The sequence below is a fragment of the Lycorma delicatula genome, chromosome 4, assembly GCF_047948215.1.
Source record: "Lycorma delicatula isolate Av1 chromosome 4, ASM4794821v1, whole genome shotgun sequence".
In the NCBI taxonomy this organism is placed as follows: domain Eukaryota; kingdom Metazoa; phylum Arthropoda; class Insecta; order Hemiptera; family Fulgoridae; genus Lycorma; species Lycorma delicatula.
Window position 1 is genome coordinate 206,664,503 of NC_134458.1, and position 19,728 is coordinate 206,684,230.

Here is a 19,728-nt window from a genome sequence, read left to right on the forward strand (position 1 = left end):
AGTAACAGTGAAATTTATAATTTGTTTAATTTCTCTGTAACAAATGAAGATATCAGCTTGATTTTGGGTGTGTGTAATCTTCATGGGAATATCTAAAAAACAATTTCTAGATTTTTCGAATTTGACCTTGAAAGCAGTGTGCAAAGGTAAAATAATTTGAAGAATGATTGCAAATTTTCCTCATTTGAGACTTTACTAAACGAGATATGCAGTAAATTTAAGCTTGTTCTTCAGATAAATATCTAAAGATTATTTTAGGGTTGTTTTGAATTTCGATTTTTTAACGGGTGCAACGGTGTACGACAGCTCAATCAGTACAGCCACAGCCACTGTAACTGTATCTGCGATGCGACTAGCTGCACCTTCCTCTGATTGCTTGACAGAAAAACAAAAAAAAAAGAAAATAAGAGATGAAGTACGATCACGTTCTAGTGACGTTCGTCGGGTAATGCTAAAAATAGGGAAAAATACATTTTGCCTGTATGAAGGACGGGTAACCAACTGTAACTAATATTTTCAAGATGGAGACCGACTATTTTGAAATCCGCATTCTTCAGATTACTTAAAGTTTCGAGTCCTGTACTGACCCAACGGTTGCTCTAAAGAAATTAAAATACACTGATATTTTTTATAGATTTAACAGGCTTAAATTTTTACTTATCATTATTATTCTCACAAGGTTGATTTTAATTAACACAGCGGGTTCATGGATCAGAAACCCTTGGTTAGACGGAAAACCAACCTGATCTGCTAAATATCCGCTGACCGCGATGGGAAACGCAATTAATATATAACGCGGGAAAAGCTGTAAGCTATATATTACATAATATTCTGAGAAGTGTTAGCCAGACTTAACGGACTGATTCAGATTATCAAAATAAATAAAAATAGTTCGTGTAAGCAAATCCTTCATTTTATCTTTGACGATCATTTTGAGTTTTTTTTTTCAATTAAAATTTATATTTTAAGAACAAATTGATATATCGTAATGAAATTTGATATACACGTACCAAAAAAAACTACAAAACTTTTTTTTAAATTTCACCTTTAAAAAGTGTAAAATTACTGCCATTTACAGCCCTAACATTTTTTTTTTTGTAAGAGACTCGGCTGATAAATTTTGTATATACATAGCATGGGAATGAAATAAAAAACGAATAAAGTACATTTTTGTACCTTAGCTACAAAATTCAGTATTTGTTATTCAATATAATCCCCGTTTACACTGATACACTTTTCCCAACGTGTGACGAGTTTTTGTATTCCGTCACTGAGAACTTCTGGTGATCCAGTTAGTCACAGCTTCCTTCACCTCATCGTCAGTGGTGTAATGATTACCTTTGAAATCCCTCTAAGATGAAGTAAGAAGTGGAAGTCGCACGGAGCTCAATCCGGCGAGTATGGCCGATGCGGAATAAGCTCAAACTTCAGCTTGCGGGGAGCCATCAGAGAGTTTGCGCGGTACCCATCATGCAGAAATTTTACGGTAATCCTGTTGCTCGATGATAAAGCCTACTCGTTCTTTAGATATGCCTAACTGAATAGCAATGCGTTGCTGGCTGATTCGCCGGTCACTTTGAAGAAATCGTCCACCTCCTTTCGATGTTTCTCGTCAGTCACAGAAACTGGTCGTCGCTGCGAGGTGTTTTCTCAATTATCGCTTTACCAGCTTCACATTCGCGAAATTTCAACGCCCACCTGTTCACAGCTGTTCTGTCAACAGATACCGTAAACTATAACCTACCATAAACAGCTTTTAAACGATGAAAAATATTCGTAGGATTCAAATCTTCTATTGTTAAAAATTCGATCACTGCGCGTTGTTTTGAACGTGTTGACATATTGGCCGTATCGACTCCATTTTAACTAGTACGGAAAACAAACCGGGGAACAGATTTCAACGCATTATCGCAGGTTTGTAGAGGGGGATTTTAGCAATCATGCGCTGCCACGCCAAACTCGATAGTACCTTTCGTCTTTGTGTAGCACGATAGTATGCAAAATATATCAGCCGAGCTTCGTAGTTTCTAACGAAAATATTTTTTAATACTAACATTATATTAGGATATGTCATAAAGCAATAAAAATCTTACACTAAGCGAATATTCGACAAATAAATGAAAAATATTTTCAAATAATCTAAGAGCATTTTTTCAATTTTTTTAAGGTATTTAAAATAATTTTATTTGAAAATTTTCCGTTTAAGTGGAACAAATTTACAGTGGAATCAACCGACGCATTTTCTGTATAAATAAAAAATATAATCGTGGAATATCGTCCATCTGGAATAGAATAAGGCTTGACAACATACGTAAAAAAATACCGGCGGAATAGCGTAACCTCTCCTTTTCTTAAAACCTGTTTAAAATAAAGCAAATTTTATGATAAATTTGTTAAAACCTTTTTGTTTCGGTTATTTATTTTTTCTTCTCGCTACTGTTATTGTTATTTTTATTGTGGGTGTTGTTACTTAAAGGAAGAAATGGCGGGAGGGATAAAATAAGAAGAAAATCGTGACGGCGTTCGTGCACCACGGAAAGTTCTTTTGATTATGTCTGTTACATCTAAGATAGGCAAAAGCAAAAGCGCAAGTATACAGGTTGTTGTTTGTTGTTGGCGTTGTTCTATCTGTTATAGGTCCTCCTCGTCAGTACAGGTTAGTGGCCTCAGACCGTGTCTCATTAACGGTTAGTTCTCTAAGAGTTGTATCCAAGCTAAAACCTAAGAAAGATGGGCGATGTCTTTTACTTTTTTCCTTTATCTTGTTCCTGCTCATCTTCCTCTTATATCTCTTACTTTTATTTTTCTTTACCTTATTCAGTCGTTTAACGTGCTCGTAAACAAATTAGACAATACGCTCACGCATTTTACATATATTATTATCACCGTCATCATAACGCAAAGTGACTGTATTTTTCAATTTTTTTTTATTTCTGTCCACTACCTCCTCGTGCACATATATATTAAAAATTTGTAATTTATTCACTGGTGATTTATTATTTTTAGAATTTTTTTTAATATATAACGTATACGTTTTTTGTACTCAAACAAAATATTGTACAAGTAACTTATAAATACTACATAGCTGTTATTTTTTTTGTGTGTTTTTTTAATGGGAGTTTTTGATGAGTAAGCCGATTTCACACGTACTTCCTACACATATAATTCCATAAACTAAGAAGCGCGCGCAAATACATTTATATATGTGCTTCTTCTAAATATTTATTAATTTTTAAATTTATTGTACACACAACTAGTAAAGCATTATAGTACAAAAATTCAAACTCAATTTATTCAATTTGTTAGTTAAGTTTTATAATTTTGTATATCTTGAGCTTTACAGTGTTTTTTTTTTCATATTATTAAACACAAATTTTTTTATTATAATCGTATAGTTTCTACGAAGCCGGTTTATTTTTCAGTAAATCACTGTCACTATTTCAAACATAAAATCCTTTTTTTAATTGCGCTTTAAAATTTCTTCTTAAAATATTAAATTGTAATTTTTTATCTATGTAAAATGCGTCTCGGCGTTTCGTGCGGAGGTTCCTAGTTCGAATCCCGGTCAGACATGTCATCTTTTTATACGCTACCAATTTCCACCGGGTTAATGACCGCAGGTGTTGAAAAAAAATTAAATACTTATTTTTTATTTTATTATAAAATTACAATTTAAAAAAAAAATATTATTATTTGTTACGCGGTTAAATTATTTTCTATTTCTGAAACTAGAAATTCCTTCATGACTTTATAAATATTTGCATTTAATTTAATATTTGTACTGATATATACCTTTTTACTGGAGTAGCCTAGAAGTTAAATTGGATATGGTTAAAACATTATGATTAAGAAGTTGATTCATACAAGTGGATTAATTAATAAGTGAAAATAAATAAATATAAAATAAATACTCATTTCAATGTTTATTCACTCGTTCAGTTATTTGATTTCTGAGGCAAGTTTAATAAAAATATAATAGAAGAAATCTTCTTTCTCTAGAAAAATCAAATTAAACATAATTTTTGAGTGATAATATCTGAGAAATCAAAACGAAGAGATGTTCATAAGTCTACCTAACAAAAAACAAAAAAAAAAACTAGGTATATCATTTCTTTTTTCATTTCGCCTTACCTCAGTAGGCCGTAAGTAGGAATGAGGAGTTAAAATATTTTATTTTCGTTACTCTTCGTATATCTTCGGATATAGTCGTGAAAAATTCTACATTACCGCTTGGTAGCAAATGATTCACCTGCTCGTATAAGCTGTGCTACGAGATTTCTTTACGGTTCACTTCGCTCCAGCAACCGGATACCAGTGATACAATTTCCTCTCCGTTTTTATTCTCAGTTCAACGGATGAGCAACTCTAACGTACGATATTGCGTAAGATTCTACCTTATGTCTGACCTTGATCGTGCAACTATGGTAATTGGGGTAATCACAGTTTCCTTATATAGTTTCAGACAATACCAACCGTCGGATATTTTTTAATTTTATTGTTTAGTTGATAATACAGCTAAGAAAAATGGAAATATTTTTCAGGTGTAACCTTTCACATTTATTTCGTAAATAACTGTACCTACCACTACTCTTGGACGTGTTTTTAAAGAGGAGGCGTTTTTAAAACGAGAGAAAGATTAGTTTTACTTAAAAAATAATTGTGTATGCTATTGATACGAAGTAATGGTAAGAAGATGTTACTTGTAATTACAGTGAATGAAGGAAACGTCCATTATTTCTAAGGAAACAAAGTATTTAATAGTTGAAAATTGAATAGGAATATTTTTTTTTTATATTTTGATAAACTACAAAAATAAGAAAAGTTGGAGATGAAACTGGAAGATGAAGAAGATGAAGAAGTCTACGCATGTTACGTTTGCGATGAGGAACGGTAACTGCCCGCGAATTCAATTTAAAAGGGTTATCATGCCGCATTTTAACAGCGTGCGATACCTAGGACTGCATTTGGATCGCCGTCTAATGTGGAGGATTCATGTCAGGGAGAAAAAGACGCAGCTTAAAATTAAGCTCAGGGTGTTGTACTGGTTGCTAGGTCGGGGGTTGCAACTATCATTATCTAAAAAGCAGCTGCTGTACTCAGCGGTCTTAAAAGCCGAATCCAACTGTGGGGTAGGACAAGCGACAGTAACATCGATTCCAGAACAAACTATTGAGAAACATAACAGAAGCACCGTGGTTTGCAAAAAACACTGAAATACACGATTATCTGGGAGTGCTAACCGTTCGAGAGGAGATGTAGCGATTAGGTACAAGATACAAAATGAGACTTAATAAACATATGAACTGGCTGCCGGTTAACCTCCTGGATAACAAGAAGGATGTTAGGCGCCTAAAGCTAGTTCATATATTAGATTTGTAAGTGAATCAGCTGCCCTAGGAAGTTGTGCGTTGTGCATTGTCAAAATTCTTCCTATCGTTTCGCCACTTACTTTTGTTTGTTCTGTGATTTGTTTCACTGTTACTTTGATTGATTAGTTATGCGTTGTAGAATCGAAAGATTATTTTTTGTTCTTTTCTTTGCTTTTTATTTTCTGAATTTTATCAGTGTTCCTTGAACTCATCTTTGTAAGTTTATTATGCAGATATACGTTTATTATATATTTATATGTACTGTATAAGATATGTATACATATACATAAATATACAGTTCTTTGAGAAATTTCAACGGAAACCCCTCTCTGTATGTCATTTGTTTTATTCAAATTTACTTAAGGTTCCGGTAAATTGAAACCGATTGTAAATTAAACACTGCAGTAAAAAAAAAAAAAAAAAAATGGAAAAGAGGAAGTCAAATATTTCACCACGAATATCATTACGTAATAAAGCCTTTGAAAATAAATTGGACCTAACTTCGTTATTTAAAATAAGTGATAACACGAATTAAAATTGCTTTTATTGACAGGAGCGACTGATAATTGACTCGAGTCTTTTGTTAAGTTTAATTATAATATGACCGCATTCCATGATCCTTAATATGTTTTGTAACCTGTTTTAAAATTTTCTTTATGTTTGATTTATTGTAATTATCCAACTAAAATTTCATTAAATATTAATTATTTACATTGTATTAAAATTAAGTAGAACTAAAGTCGTTAGTATCAATAGCATATAAGTGTGAAACATCTGTGGTTTATGTGGATCTTAATTTATGGATCACAAGTCTCAACTGTAAACCAGCTGTTGGTTTATGTATGAACACTCAATAAAGTTTCCAAACTGAGTGACTGCCGTTTTTAAGTTTCTTTCTTCAAAGTACCGAATCAAAAACGCATAGTGTGGTTGGTTTATAGGGACTTACCACGGTAGGGGCTATAAACATATAGTGGGTTCCCAATCAATTCCTATCCCGATAAAAGATCAGTTGCTCTCAGAATTTCCCCAGAACGCGAATAGGGTTGATTAAAGCGCCACTGGACAGCGTACTGAGTCCGGGTAGGATTTTGTTTTCCACCTTGATTGGAGGTGGTAAACAGTTATATTGTTCATTACTTTTCGGTATCATGTGATCAACAGAAAGGATAGCCTGCTGCTACATTCCTGCTAATATAAGTGATAACCAAAGCTGCGTGCATCTGGTATGATATTGCTAAAACGTGAAATTTGAGAGTAATAGTAGTAATTGATGTAATAATAATTAACTTATTGGACGGCATGGCTATGACATGTATGTACATTTTATTAGGATAACTATGGATTGATTTTTGTTCTGTATATAGTAAATCATTCACATGTAAAGCTCGGATGGTTGAGCTGGTCTAAATAAGTCTACCTGCTGATAGAAAAAGTTTTTTTTCAGATATTCATAATATGTTCGATATATTGAGTCGTTTTTTATTGAGCGGTAGATCTTAGGGCTAAATTAATTACGTTTTGGAACGTTTTAAAATTTATTGTTAGATTTAGTTGTATTTGTGTATAGTAGTATTTTAATTAATTACAGACATTGTCAATTACAGACAATAATGCGAACGAAAGATGAAGTAAAGAATTTTTTGTAGTAGCAAGTAATGAGCGCAGATCTACCGAGATCTTATATATAGATTGACAAATAACAATGTAATACCTAGAACTGTTTATAGAAAAAATAAAGTGTGTTTGGAAAATCAAGAGAAAGATATAACCTATCGGTTAAACAACCTATCTGGTTTAATAACTATCGGTTATTAAATCCCGGAGAGTGCTAGGATTAGTATAGGATTAATTAAAAGGACTTCCACAAGGATATCACATAATGGAGGACGTTACGATAAGGCTTTTGATATGCGGAATATCAAAACTGTAACCTTTTTCTTTTTCTTGTTTAGCCTCCGGTAATTACCTTGTAGATAATACTTCAGAGGATGAATGAGAATGATATGTATGAATGTAAATGTAGTCTTAGTTCGACCATTCCTGAGATTTGAGGTTAATTTAAACCCAACCACCAAAGAACAGCGGTATTCACGATCTAGTATTCAAATCCGTGTAAAAATAACTGACTTTACTAGGACTTGAACGCTGGAACTCTCGACTTCCAGATCAGCAGATTTGGGAAGACGCGTTCACCACTAGACCAACCCGGTGGATTCAAAACTGTAACCTAATGAAAATTATAACCAATTGCCTGTATATACATACATATGCGCGCGTACTCGTGTACGTGTTATAATGATAAAAATATTCAAAAAATACGTGAAATCATACAGGGAAATATTACTGCTTATGTAGAATGACTTAAGTTAAATTTTATAAATAAGTATATATTTATAAGTGATATTTAGCTAAGTTATTTTATATGTACTTAATAGTTTTATAAGTAATTATTATTAAACTGAGATAATTACGCCAAAAAAGTCGTTATTCATTGTTAATAATAACTTATAATTTTATGCTGGAAAATATTATATAAGCATGACTTGTTAAAAAATAATAATAGTATACAATATTTGTTTTTTATCAGAAAGTGTTTTTTTGTTTTTTTTTTTTTTAGTTAGACGAATCGATAGATTTAATATTCGGTTCATAATTACTGTTTTGTGATTTTTTTATATAAATGTAAAAAATGTATAAATATATATATATCCTATGGTCTATATCAGCCAGATAACTGTTGGCATAAATTGATTACAAAATTTCTTTGGTAGTAAATAAACGTTTTAATGACCTTTATAAGTTGTTTTATTTAATCAGTAGCATCCCCGTTGTGGCTTTGCTTGCTTGCATTTCCTGTCGCGGACGATTCTTTTATTTTATATTTTTTTATTAAAAAAAACCGGAGGTAGATGCAGCCAGTCCGCGACGAATATGTAGTAACAGTCGTAGAGGCTGTGTTGGTTGAGCCGCTTTACTTTAGTGCAACTTCGCACCCCTTAAAACATCAAAATTAAAAAAAAACCGAATGTGGTTTTTAAATATTTATTTAAAGAGAATTTGCAGCCCAAATCTACTGAATATCTCGTTTAGTATAGTCGGAAATGGAGAACATTTGATATCATTTTTCAAAATTTGTTTACCTTTGTTCACCCCTTTAATCTCGGAATTTCAAAAAGTTCTTTCATAGTGTGCACTTACACCGTAAGAAGAACGTGTATACAAACTTTCATCAATTTGTCTTCAGTAGTTTGTACTGGGTGTTGATTATGAATCACTAATGACATATTTTATATACATAAATAACTTTTTTTTTTCTGTTTAGCCTTCGGCAATTACCGTTCAGGTATTACTTCAGAGAATGAATGAGGATGATATATGTATGAGTGTAAATGAAGGGTAGTATTGTACAGTCTCAGTTCGACCATTCCTGAAATGTGTGGTTAATTGAAACCCAACCACCAAAGAACACCGGTATCTACGATCTAGTATTCAAATCTATACAAAAGTATCTGCCTTTACTAGGACGTGAACGCTGTAATTCTCGACTTTCAAATCAGCTGATTTGGGAAGACGCGTTCACCACTAGACCAACACAGTAGGTTTATACATAGATAACTGGATTTTTTTTATTATAATTTTAAAATTTACACATGCTGTAATCATGAAAAAAAATTAATTATTCAGTCTTTAAAGATGTTAACCCCCAGCCCAGATTTAATTATTTTTACTTATCGTCATAAATAAGTTTGTTAATTAATGGTAACATGTAGTCGTAATTAAAATCTCTGAATTAAAGTTACCGTTGTTCAAGTGATTTTAAAATATCCTATGGCAAAACAAATTTAATAGCATTCTATGAATTCCGAAAAGAAGATCGATTAACATAGAAGATTACGATTTCTAATGCAATCCTTGAACTAGTGAGCCACTTTAATTATTTAAGATACTTCTTGTTTGTTTTTACGTAACTTTAATCATCTTGCATAACACATAAAATAGTACTTAAGATCTTCATTAAAAACCTTTAAAAAACAATTTGATATATATATATTACTTCTTTTTTTTGTAATCTGTTTTCTGGGTTTTTTTATTATAAATTTTCGTTTTATTAAGTAAAGACGTTTTTTAATAGATTTTTTCAAAAGTGATTTATTTTAAGAATTAATCTGATTCAATCTAATTTTCGGAAAAAAATAATATATGTGAAGGTAAAATATTTTACCTTGACATAATGTAAAAGATATTTAAGATAAAAGGAAATTTAAAAGGTTTATAAGATAAAATATTTGTATATTTCTCGTAATTTATATATACATCTTACATTTTTTTAATAATTGATCAAATTTTCAATCTTTTAAAGTCTAAAAACAAATATAGATATAGAAACTTATTTAACGTATTATAATCTATATTTTTAATTTCCCCGCTGTATAGTTACACAGAGTACTATATAAGGAAAAGAATGCTAGTAGACAAATTTTTCATATCACGGGTTTTGTAGGTCTTGACTTTCATTACCTCCTTCTATCAATAAAAATACTCAATTTTTAGCATTGAAAATTTCGAAAAGATGTATCTATGTTGGTCTGTTTATCACTTAATTTTTCCAGAATAACTGGATCGATTTGGAATGATTTCTGTACGTGGGCGTTGATGCCATTTAATTTTGATTACAATCAAACAAGAGACAAGGAGCTTTATGGTTTCTGTACCTAAAAATTTTATTCAAAGGGTAAGTAGTTTTTTACATAATCTAATTCTCCTGAGGTAGCTAAGATACTTTCTGAAGTATTTGGTGTCACGAAACACCAGACACTTTTTTATTTTTATCATGGACTCTAAGTCACATTCTTGTACTAATTTGAAAGATTCCATTACATTTGGGTGTCACGTTGCGTGTATGGGAGATCTCGCAGGGGGTAGAAAATAATAATGTTTGTCAGTTTCAGTTTTTTAGATACCTCAAACTGGATCAATGGATTTTTGTGAAATTTTTTCAATGACTTCTGAATGTACGTCACTGATGCCATTAAAATTTGGTTACAGTTGGTCAAGAGGGTGGGAAGATACGGTCATCCTGGCTCCCTTATCTCAAAATTTTATAAAGAGTATAATAATCTTTTTTTAAATAATTCTTTATTTGTATAGTTACTTACTTTAATGTTCCATTTAATTTTCCCGCTACAATTAGTAGCCTGTCGAGGATGAAGCCTTCGGTAGTAAGAGTTGCACATACCGAGTATTCAGAAAGGACTCCACAACTTTAAAATCATATAAAAATATATTGAGATAACTTACACATTCGTTTGAAGTCTCATTTCTTAAAAAAACACGTAAGTTTGTCACCCAACATTAACTTTGGTTCGATTTGGCTTCCATTTGTAATACGATATACATCCCTCCTGAATCATCCTTGCCAGTAGCCAACACGTCGGGAGTTACGTCGGCAACTGCGGCGTTTATTCTAAGTTTTATTTAAAGATCAGCAGACAAAGGCAATAAATACCTAAACTTTATCTTTAATGAAACCGCAGAAGAAAAAACTAGCGGGGTTAAATCTCTGTAGCAAGTTGGTCACGCAATTGGACCTTCACGATCGATCACCTAGCTGGGAATCGAGTATCAAGAAAATTCTAGGCGGTAGTGATGTGGTGCCCCGTCTTGCTGATAGTAATGACGTCCTTGGTCATCATTGTCTAACTGAGGGATTAGAACATTTTTAAGCATGCCCAGATAAACGATCCAATTTACGGTCGCCTCCTGGAAGAAGAATGGGCAGTAAATTCTTTGTTAGCTTAGGGTACAAAAAACATTGACCTTAGGGCTATCACGAATGTGCTGCAAAGTTTCATCAGGGTGATTACCTTGTCGCTGATGTGAAAGGTTAACTCATCACTAAAGATTACATTGTCTAAAAATGTATCATCTGCAATTCAAAACTGCAGCTGAATAACTTTGTCGTAATGTGTTGAACCACGGTTAGTTTGTATGGAATCTAGTGTAGTCCTTTACGTAATACGCGTCAAGCAATCGTTTGTGAAATGCCAGTCTCATGTGATACACGTCAAGCTTATTTCTTCGGACTACGAGCAAAGCTTTCTCTGAGTTGTTCCATAGCAGCTTCAGGGACGCGTGGGCGTCCTGGTGATATTGTGTATGTTTAAAACAACCTGTCTCATAAAGGTTTGGTGCCAAGAGTAAATTATACGCGTATTAGAATGCTCTCTACGAAAATTACATTGAACTCCAGTTGCTGATTGCAAATCGTGAAATCAAAATACACAGCGAGCATGTTTCGCACCAGTAAATGTGTCGATTTTTAACAGCGCTGGTGGCCGAATTCAGTACTAATGAACTAGTGAGTCAAATCTTGATGTGTTTCGTTATGAAATAAGACCTCAACCGAATGTATAAGTTATCTAAATAGATTTTTTTATATGCTTTTAAAGTTGTGAAGTCCTTTTTGAATTACCCGGTATATAAGAGTTTTAATCTAATTGTTCTTCTCATTATAGTGTTAAAACATTTACTGTGAGTCGTTTATTTTTATATTTTATTCCTTGTTAGTAGATACATATCTCTTTTTTAAACTTCTGAACAGGAATTATTCAATCCATTGCAGTAATAATATTAGGTACACTACTGTCACCATGACTTGTTTACCTCCACGAACAGGAGTAACATGTATTCCAATATCGCATAGGGCGAAAAATGATTATTATTATTATTAATTGCAACATTAATCTACTTTCACGTATGAAAGTAAATCCAACAGAAATGTGTGAAAATAACCTTTTTACTTAAAAAATGATTATCGATTTTTCTACTTAATTAATCCGGAAATTTCTCACGATAATATGATAAAATATCTAGGACTAAATTCAGATCATCGACTTTCATATTCTTATCTTATATCAAGATAAAATAACTTAAATCAGGTTAAAATTTTTCTATATTGCGTCTTCAATATAAAATTTAGTATTATTTACTTTTAATTAATTGACTGCACTGAAGCCATTTCAGATCTATGTGAATGTGCCTCATTTAAATTTACGGTTCACGAAAATGCCATTTTAATAAAATCCAGACTAGTATAAATTATTATAAATAATTTTTTAACCGAACCAAATTATAAATAAGTCCTTCACAACGTTTCTACAGTGGAAAAGCTTTTGATGCAATTTTATAAAAAAATTTATTTGAACTCAACAACGCAAAAAATTCAAATATTCATATTATGTAAATATGAAACATCAAGTATTTTAATATTTGGAAAGCACCGCTTACTTTCAATTCATCTGCTGCGTATTAACGCATATGTTCACATGAGCATTAATTTACTTAAAATTAAATCCTATCTTAATTATTTCTATATTGGTGATTGAGCAAAATGCATTGTCAGCTTTTACTTTCCTGGCGAATATATCTAGAATACTTATATTAAAGAGGTATGTTGATCATGTCAAAAGTAGAGTATCAGGTTTTTGGAAATCTTCACGTTTTAGAGTCCAACTAGATCATCTAGACAAAAAAAAACCTTACGTACATATGTATGTGTGTTGCACTGCTTTTGGCCTTATATTTCAGTATTGACAAAAACCGATTTTCTTCAAATTTAGCTTAAATATTTCTATATATTTATGCAACGTCCATAAGCACTAATTATATTATTTTTAAAAATTCGTTAAGGGAGTGGGGGCTAACGCAAAAAACCGATTTTGATTTTCTTCATAGGCATTTTGAAGAAAACTTTATTAAAGCATATTTGTTACCTATAATGCAAGTACAAGTTGTCCAAAAAAAAATTCAAAAAATCAACCCCCATCACTTAAAATTATAATATGTGGTTTTTGTTCCTTCGCTCTATCTACCTTCGGTTTAAAATTATTTTGCTGAAAGTTTTTACCTCATATACGAGTATACCTCGTATTATAGAAATATCAATAAATGCTAACATTTTGTCATTGATCCCGGACCTAAAATGCAGAAAAATGTTTTTGATTCTTTTTGTCTTTGCTTTTATTGAGGGGTGTTAGATTTAGAAAATTTTACGTTAGCAAATTTGTTAAGATTAACCTTCGTATGAATATTTCTAGAAACACTTCTTAAAATCTACTCCCCATCTTTAAAAATGATATATTTTGTTTTTTGTTTTCATGCTTTTTGTTTCATAAAACTAATCTTGTTAAAATTTAAATAATAAATATATTAAACGTTAATATAAAGTTCTAAATAAAAAAGTTACGTCAAAAAAGTTATTAATCAACAAATTTTTAATGATACTATTTTCTAAAAGGTAAGTTTTATTTGTTTGTATGTGTAAAAATACGATTTTTTTTTACTACAAAGGGATTCTTGTTTCATTCCCAAAAGGATGAAGAACGGACATTTTTTCAAAGATGACATTTAAATGGACTATATTTTTCAAGAGAAGAATTACTCTTAAAAATGATCTCTTATGAGCTATTATTCTCGTAAGAAGTATGGGCGATTTAAATGCCATCTTTAAAATGATTCCAATTCTTGATCATTTTGAGTGTGAAACAAGAATTCCTCTGAAGTAAAAAAAAAATTATTTTTTACTAAAAAGCACGTTTTGACAGAATTATGAATGATCTCTTCATAACGCTTGGGTCGTCAAAGTGGAATTGATTTTTTATTTTTAATACATAAATTTTCGGATATCCTTTGATTTGATGGCTCAACTTGAGTTATTTTAAAAGATGCAATGAAGACTCTTGTTATAAAAAAAGAGCAACAAATTTTGTAAGCGCATCTTAAAAGTTTGTTCAAAACAAACTTTAAAAATTTTTATTAGACATTGCTAAGATCTTACTCAAAAATATGAATGGCTGTCATGAAGACTTGATTATTTCTACGTCGTACTGATCAATCAGTAAACTTATGTAAAATAAGGTATGTAATTTAAAAAAATATATATACACTGTTGACTCCTAAAATGGTGATTTTCCATCATGTTAATATTTATTTGTAAAGATAAATGTTGCTAGATTATTTATGCTTTCAAATGATCCTTGTAATATTAGTAAAGGAATAGTAGTGTTTCTGCCTTTCATTGAGGAAGGTTCTTGGTACGAATCCGGGTTATGCTTATAATTTTTATAAACAATTCAAAACTGATCTCTCTTGCTAAAAAAAATTAGGGCAACTCTAATTGTGTGTTAACTTTTAGTTGCAAATAAATGTAAAATAAACACAGAGTTTCTGTATTATTGCGTTCAGCGAATTTGATTTTACAAGAAGCAGTTTTTTTTCGATTTCTGTCGTTTTGATGATTTTACTTATTTATTTCTAAGTCAAAGAAAAATTATCTACTCTTCCACTTCTTTACCTTATCGAGACATACTGAAAAGAAGTAATATTTTGAATGTGAAAGCTAATTCTTCATCTTACGTAGTTGCGATAAAGTTTTATCAATTTGCTTTTTCACCGTTATTTTCTATACATGTAAAAAACAACAAACTATAAGCTTACCAAATAATAAATAAAAGTTTATTTATTTAAAAAACAGAACGGGATTTTTCAATCTCTGAGAATTTGTGGGTAAAAATTTACCATGTTCAGACTTATTATCTGAAACCAACTGTAGATTCTGATTTTCAGTTTACAAAAGATTTGAACAATATTGTTTAAGAAAAAGTATAGAAAAATTTTCATAAAAGCATACCAACAGACGTCTCATTATATCACAGACAGCTTTTTGTGCACTTTTTCTTTATATAATAAAATTAAATTAGATGAGTATAATTAATTACTTACGTACATTTTGTATATATATACATACACGTCAGTGTTTGTATGTTATGTAATGTACATATATGTGTATGTTTTTGTGAATGCGCTTATTTGGTAAGGAGTATCACTCCAAGGAAAAGAAGGTCAAAGAGTCGCATACTTTTCCGTCTTTGCTTTTGACAGAAAAAGAAAAACGAGAGGGGATCTGTCAATCTGAACTTTTTGCTTATTTTGTTGTCCTGAATTAGCCCCTTAATTTGGCCAAAATCCCCAAGGACATCCTGTTTAGCTGTTGCCTGTGGGAAGGGAGGAAATAAAAAATAAGTTGGGTATCGCGATGCCTTCTTTTCTGTTGGAGTCAAAAATCAGCTCAAAGCTGGGATAGGTAGTGCCAGATATTTATGCTAAATTTTTAATTTTTTGATCACTGAGGTTTTGAGATATCTAGTATAAAATGTTTAGAAATAATGTTGAATAATTCCCATCAATAAAACCGATTGACTTAAAACTTTAGAATTGTTTGAAGAATTTCTGTTGGCCAGTTCGGAGATATTAATCAAAATAGAGGCTAACACACGTATGTATGGAAGATGTAAACTATATTTTCCGGAAATTTCTATGGTCTTTTTTTTTGGTCTCAGGGGTCGTGAAATGTTGATATTTGCAAAAAATTCGGCATTTAAGTTTTGGTCCAATCTATGTAACTTCCCTTTGTAGCTACAACTGTTAAATATTGACAATAGTGCTATAACTGGTAAAATAATATATTATAACAAGACCGGTATAACGGACCTGTCAATTACGAAGAAAGTAGTAGAAAATATAATAATGGGAGAAATCCAGAAAGGGACTAAAAGGAATCCTTTTAGTAAAGGTAACAGGTCCGTTTAACAATCTTCCTTTGTATACTGCCCACTGACACACCTAAACAGATGTTGTTCCGAGAGAAGAGTTGCCAAACCCAGGTTAGGAATGCATGGGAACGAAAGGGTTTGGTCGATCATTCTCACGCTCAACTGGGGTCTGGTCCTGCAAGTAAAGAAGAGAGGAGTATAAATCTCTGGGGAAGACCAGTGATCATCAGTTCTGCGAGATGCCAGTCTGCGAGGAGATTCTGCGGAGAGTATTCCCCGAGGAGGTCAGTGAAGAAGCGAATTAAGTTTGATTAAGGTAACGTTCCAAGTAATTCCAATATGTGACAACAAGAAGTGGTTCGGTGAGTTACTGTTAAATTATAAGTGAAAGAGATAATGTACTAAATTTCATTCATAAACTGTTAGGGTAGTTTTACTTGTGAACAGCAAAGGTATTTGCAGTGAAAAAAACTTTATAATTGTCTTATCTATTATACTATTGTTTTTAATCAAGACTAGCGGTCACGTTAATGTCTTTAGTCAATGGGACTGAATTATATTTAACTACCTATAAATAAATCTTGACGATTACTTTAAATTCAGTTTTTTGTGTAATCACTGTCTTTTATAATTATTATTGTTATTGTTGTTGTTGTGGTTGTGATTACTAAGATTATTATTTGTTTATTATTGACATTTATTATTATTATTATTATTGTTTGCTGTTGTCGTTATTATTCTGATTATTACCCGGCAATATGTTTTTTTTTCATGAATATTACATCTTTCTATTACTGTGTAATGTAGGGAACGCATTTTTTTGAGGAATTCAAATTATAATAAGATTATATGGTTGCATCAAACATTTTAATTATCTAAAAATAACACCTTAATGAAACTGATATCATCAGTTTTATTTCAGTTATTCGAAAGACCTTAAGATTACTAGAAATTTTACTAGCCTAATTTTAATCAAAAAATTATTTTATCTCTTATTATCGTATAATCACCGGATATCAAAAGTCTAGTAATTACAAAATAAATGTAATATATGTAATTTATTGATTAAACTTATTTACATACTGTAGCCCGATAAGGAAGATTAATTACAGTATAATTCTGTAATTCGTTACCGACGATTTTGTAAAAAAAAAATTGAAAAAACTAAATGTTTACTAATTGGTTTCATATTACTTTCCTCTAATTTCACAATTCTTATTTTTTGATTTGTGTTGTGTTTTTTTTTTTCGATTATTTATATATATATATATATATGTATATGTATATATGTGCACATTTATATCAACTTGCTTCTGTGAATCAGGTTAAATTCAATTTTTTATGAATTAAAAAAACAAAAACGAAATTCAAAAGTAAACGTATGTTTTTAATAGTGATAAAGAAATGTAACATTTAATAACGTTGATTTTCTTTTCTAGATGCAATTGAGTATGAATTTATATATAGCTACATATGTAAATTATATTATTTTAATTTTTTATCTCCTAATTTCAAAATTAACCAGATTTTCTTTTTTAATATGAGTTTAAATAAAACTGGTATGAACGGATATGAAACAACGAGAAATTTCGTAAATGTTTATTTTTAATAGGATATTTAAATGGTACTTTATTGTAATCATGATGTAATTAATTTATTGTATTAAACTTACAAGTAATTTTACCTTGACTAAAAATTTAAAAATAATATTCTAATAACATGTAGTTAGACATTTTTTATCATCTGTCAGGTGTAAAAAACGAACAGATACAGGCGACCTAACATGAGGCAACAAATTCTTTCCAAATTTTTATTATTATTTTTCAAGAGTAGCCAGGATTCTGTGCCAGGCTTATCAGAAAAATAAAGGAATAAAGGCTTTTCCTATTATCCTCTCTATAATACGCATTTTATATCGCATTTTTATATCGTCATAGACCTGTTGAAATGGAGTTGGTATTCAGCCCAAAATCTTATAATTTTTCTCTGCTCACCTCAGTGATTGTGTGAATAATGATCGCCAGTCCTTTTAAAAAATGTGATTGACTGATATCTCTTAAACTTCAAGTTATTTACAAACGTGACAGGATTAAGAAAGTACTGTGTATAACGAATTGATGTGCACTGTTAAATTTGTTACATTATTTAACTTGGTTAAATAGCTAATGTTTTAAAAAAATGTAAACAACGTAAATGTTTAAATAAAATTTGTAGAGAATTTGATTCGAGTAAAATGGTATGAATACAGTCTACAGAAACTAAATAAAAAAGTAAATATTTGTAAGTTTATTAAAAACAAAACTTACCAAAATGTGACAGAATATAACTAGGCATTAAACGAAATAACATTTTCAATGTTATAAAAAATATGAAAGATTTTAGAAAAACTTTAATAAAAATTTTCAATGTTACAATTAAATTTTGTAGAAAAATAACATATACAAACACAAACAATAAAACTATCTTACAAACAATTAAATAATCTGTTGAAAATGTCTCCGCTACAGTGAATACATCTGCCCGACGAACAAGTTTCTGGTGGCTTTCCGTATTTCAGCAGGGTTCTTTTGTATTAGCGCTCTGAGAATTCTAATAATTAATCTCCTCTTGTATAACACTAATGATTTCAAGTGAGGCTGCAGTTAGTAATCCAGAGGTGTAAAATCAGGCGACAGTTGAAGACAGTTGACGGACATAGGTCCGTTACATTCTTCATAAATCACTCTGTATGCAATTCCATTATATTAAAAACTATAATTTTAATATTTTAAGGAAAATATGCTTTAAATTTAGCGAAGGAATATTTTATGAAGGAATTTAAAGACATTTGTCAGGAAGATACGAAGTAATGATTAAATATTCCCTGATGATATCCTTAATTTAACACGACATAAAAATGGGTTTGAATAAACACTATTCGGTACGAAATAAATAATGCATTTGCATGAAAAAACCTAGACTGAACATTTTTTCCGTTTCGATGCCCTCACTATTTCGCAGTCAGTAACGCACTGCTTTTCAGAGTACAACGCGCTACATACGTTCAATTAACCAGTAGACCTTACACACAGCATCAAGTTTTAACTCTCACCATTATGATTCACTGCATAAGCGCGTATGAAAAATACACTAATACAAATTCAACGTAACTTCAAAATGAGATTATGTTGACTGTTGTGATTTTAAATTGAGCGTAACTGAAGAACGACTCAACAAATCTTCATCAAATTTTTACATGCACAACGTCAGATACACTTCTGCAGCATATCTAAACATCAATAAAACTGATTCACTAGTCTAATTTTCTAACCACAAATTATTTATATATATGAAGATTACATTTTAAGGGAATGGTACTTTTGTGTACTCCTCATATCTCAAAATGTAAAGAAAATTCAATTTTATTTTCCAAACCCACCGTGCACCGAAAGTAATACCGTACCGTACATTTCTTCGAAAAGTCTGTAAAAGAAAAGTGAACTACAAAATTTAATAATTTAAAATTTGGCAGATCTATTTAAAATACTATTGCAGGTAAATCATCAAAACTTGAAAAACAAAATTATGTATTTCATCAGTTATAATCAACCGAGTAACATTGTATTACATTTCTAAAGTAGGCCCTCTTTTGGATTAATGTTAAAAAACCATTCAAATAAAATAAATACATTTTTAAAACGTAAACCAACACAATTATTTATATTTAAAATCTGACTGTCCATTTCTGAGACATCTATCCTCCAACT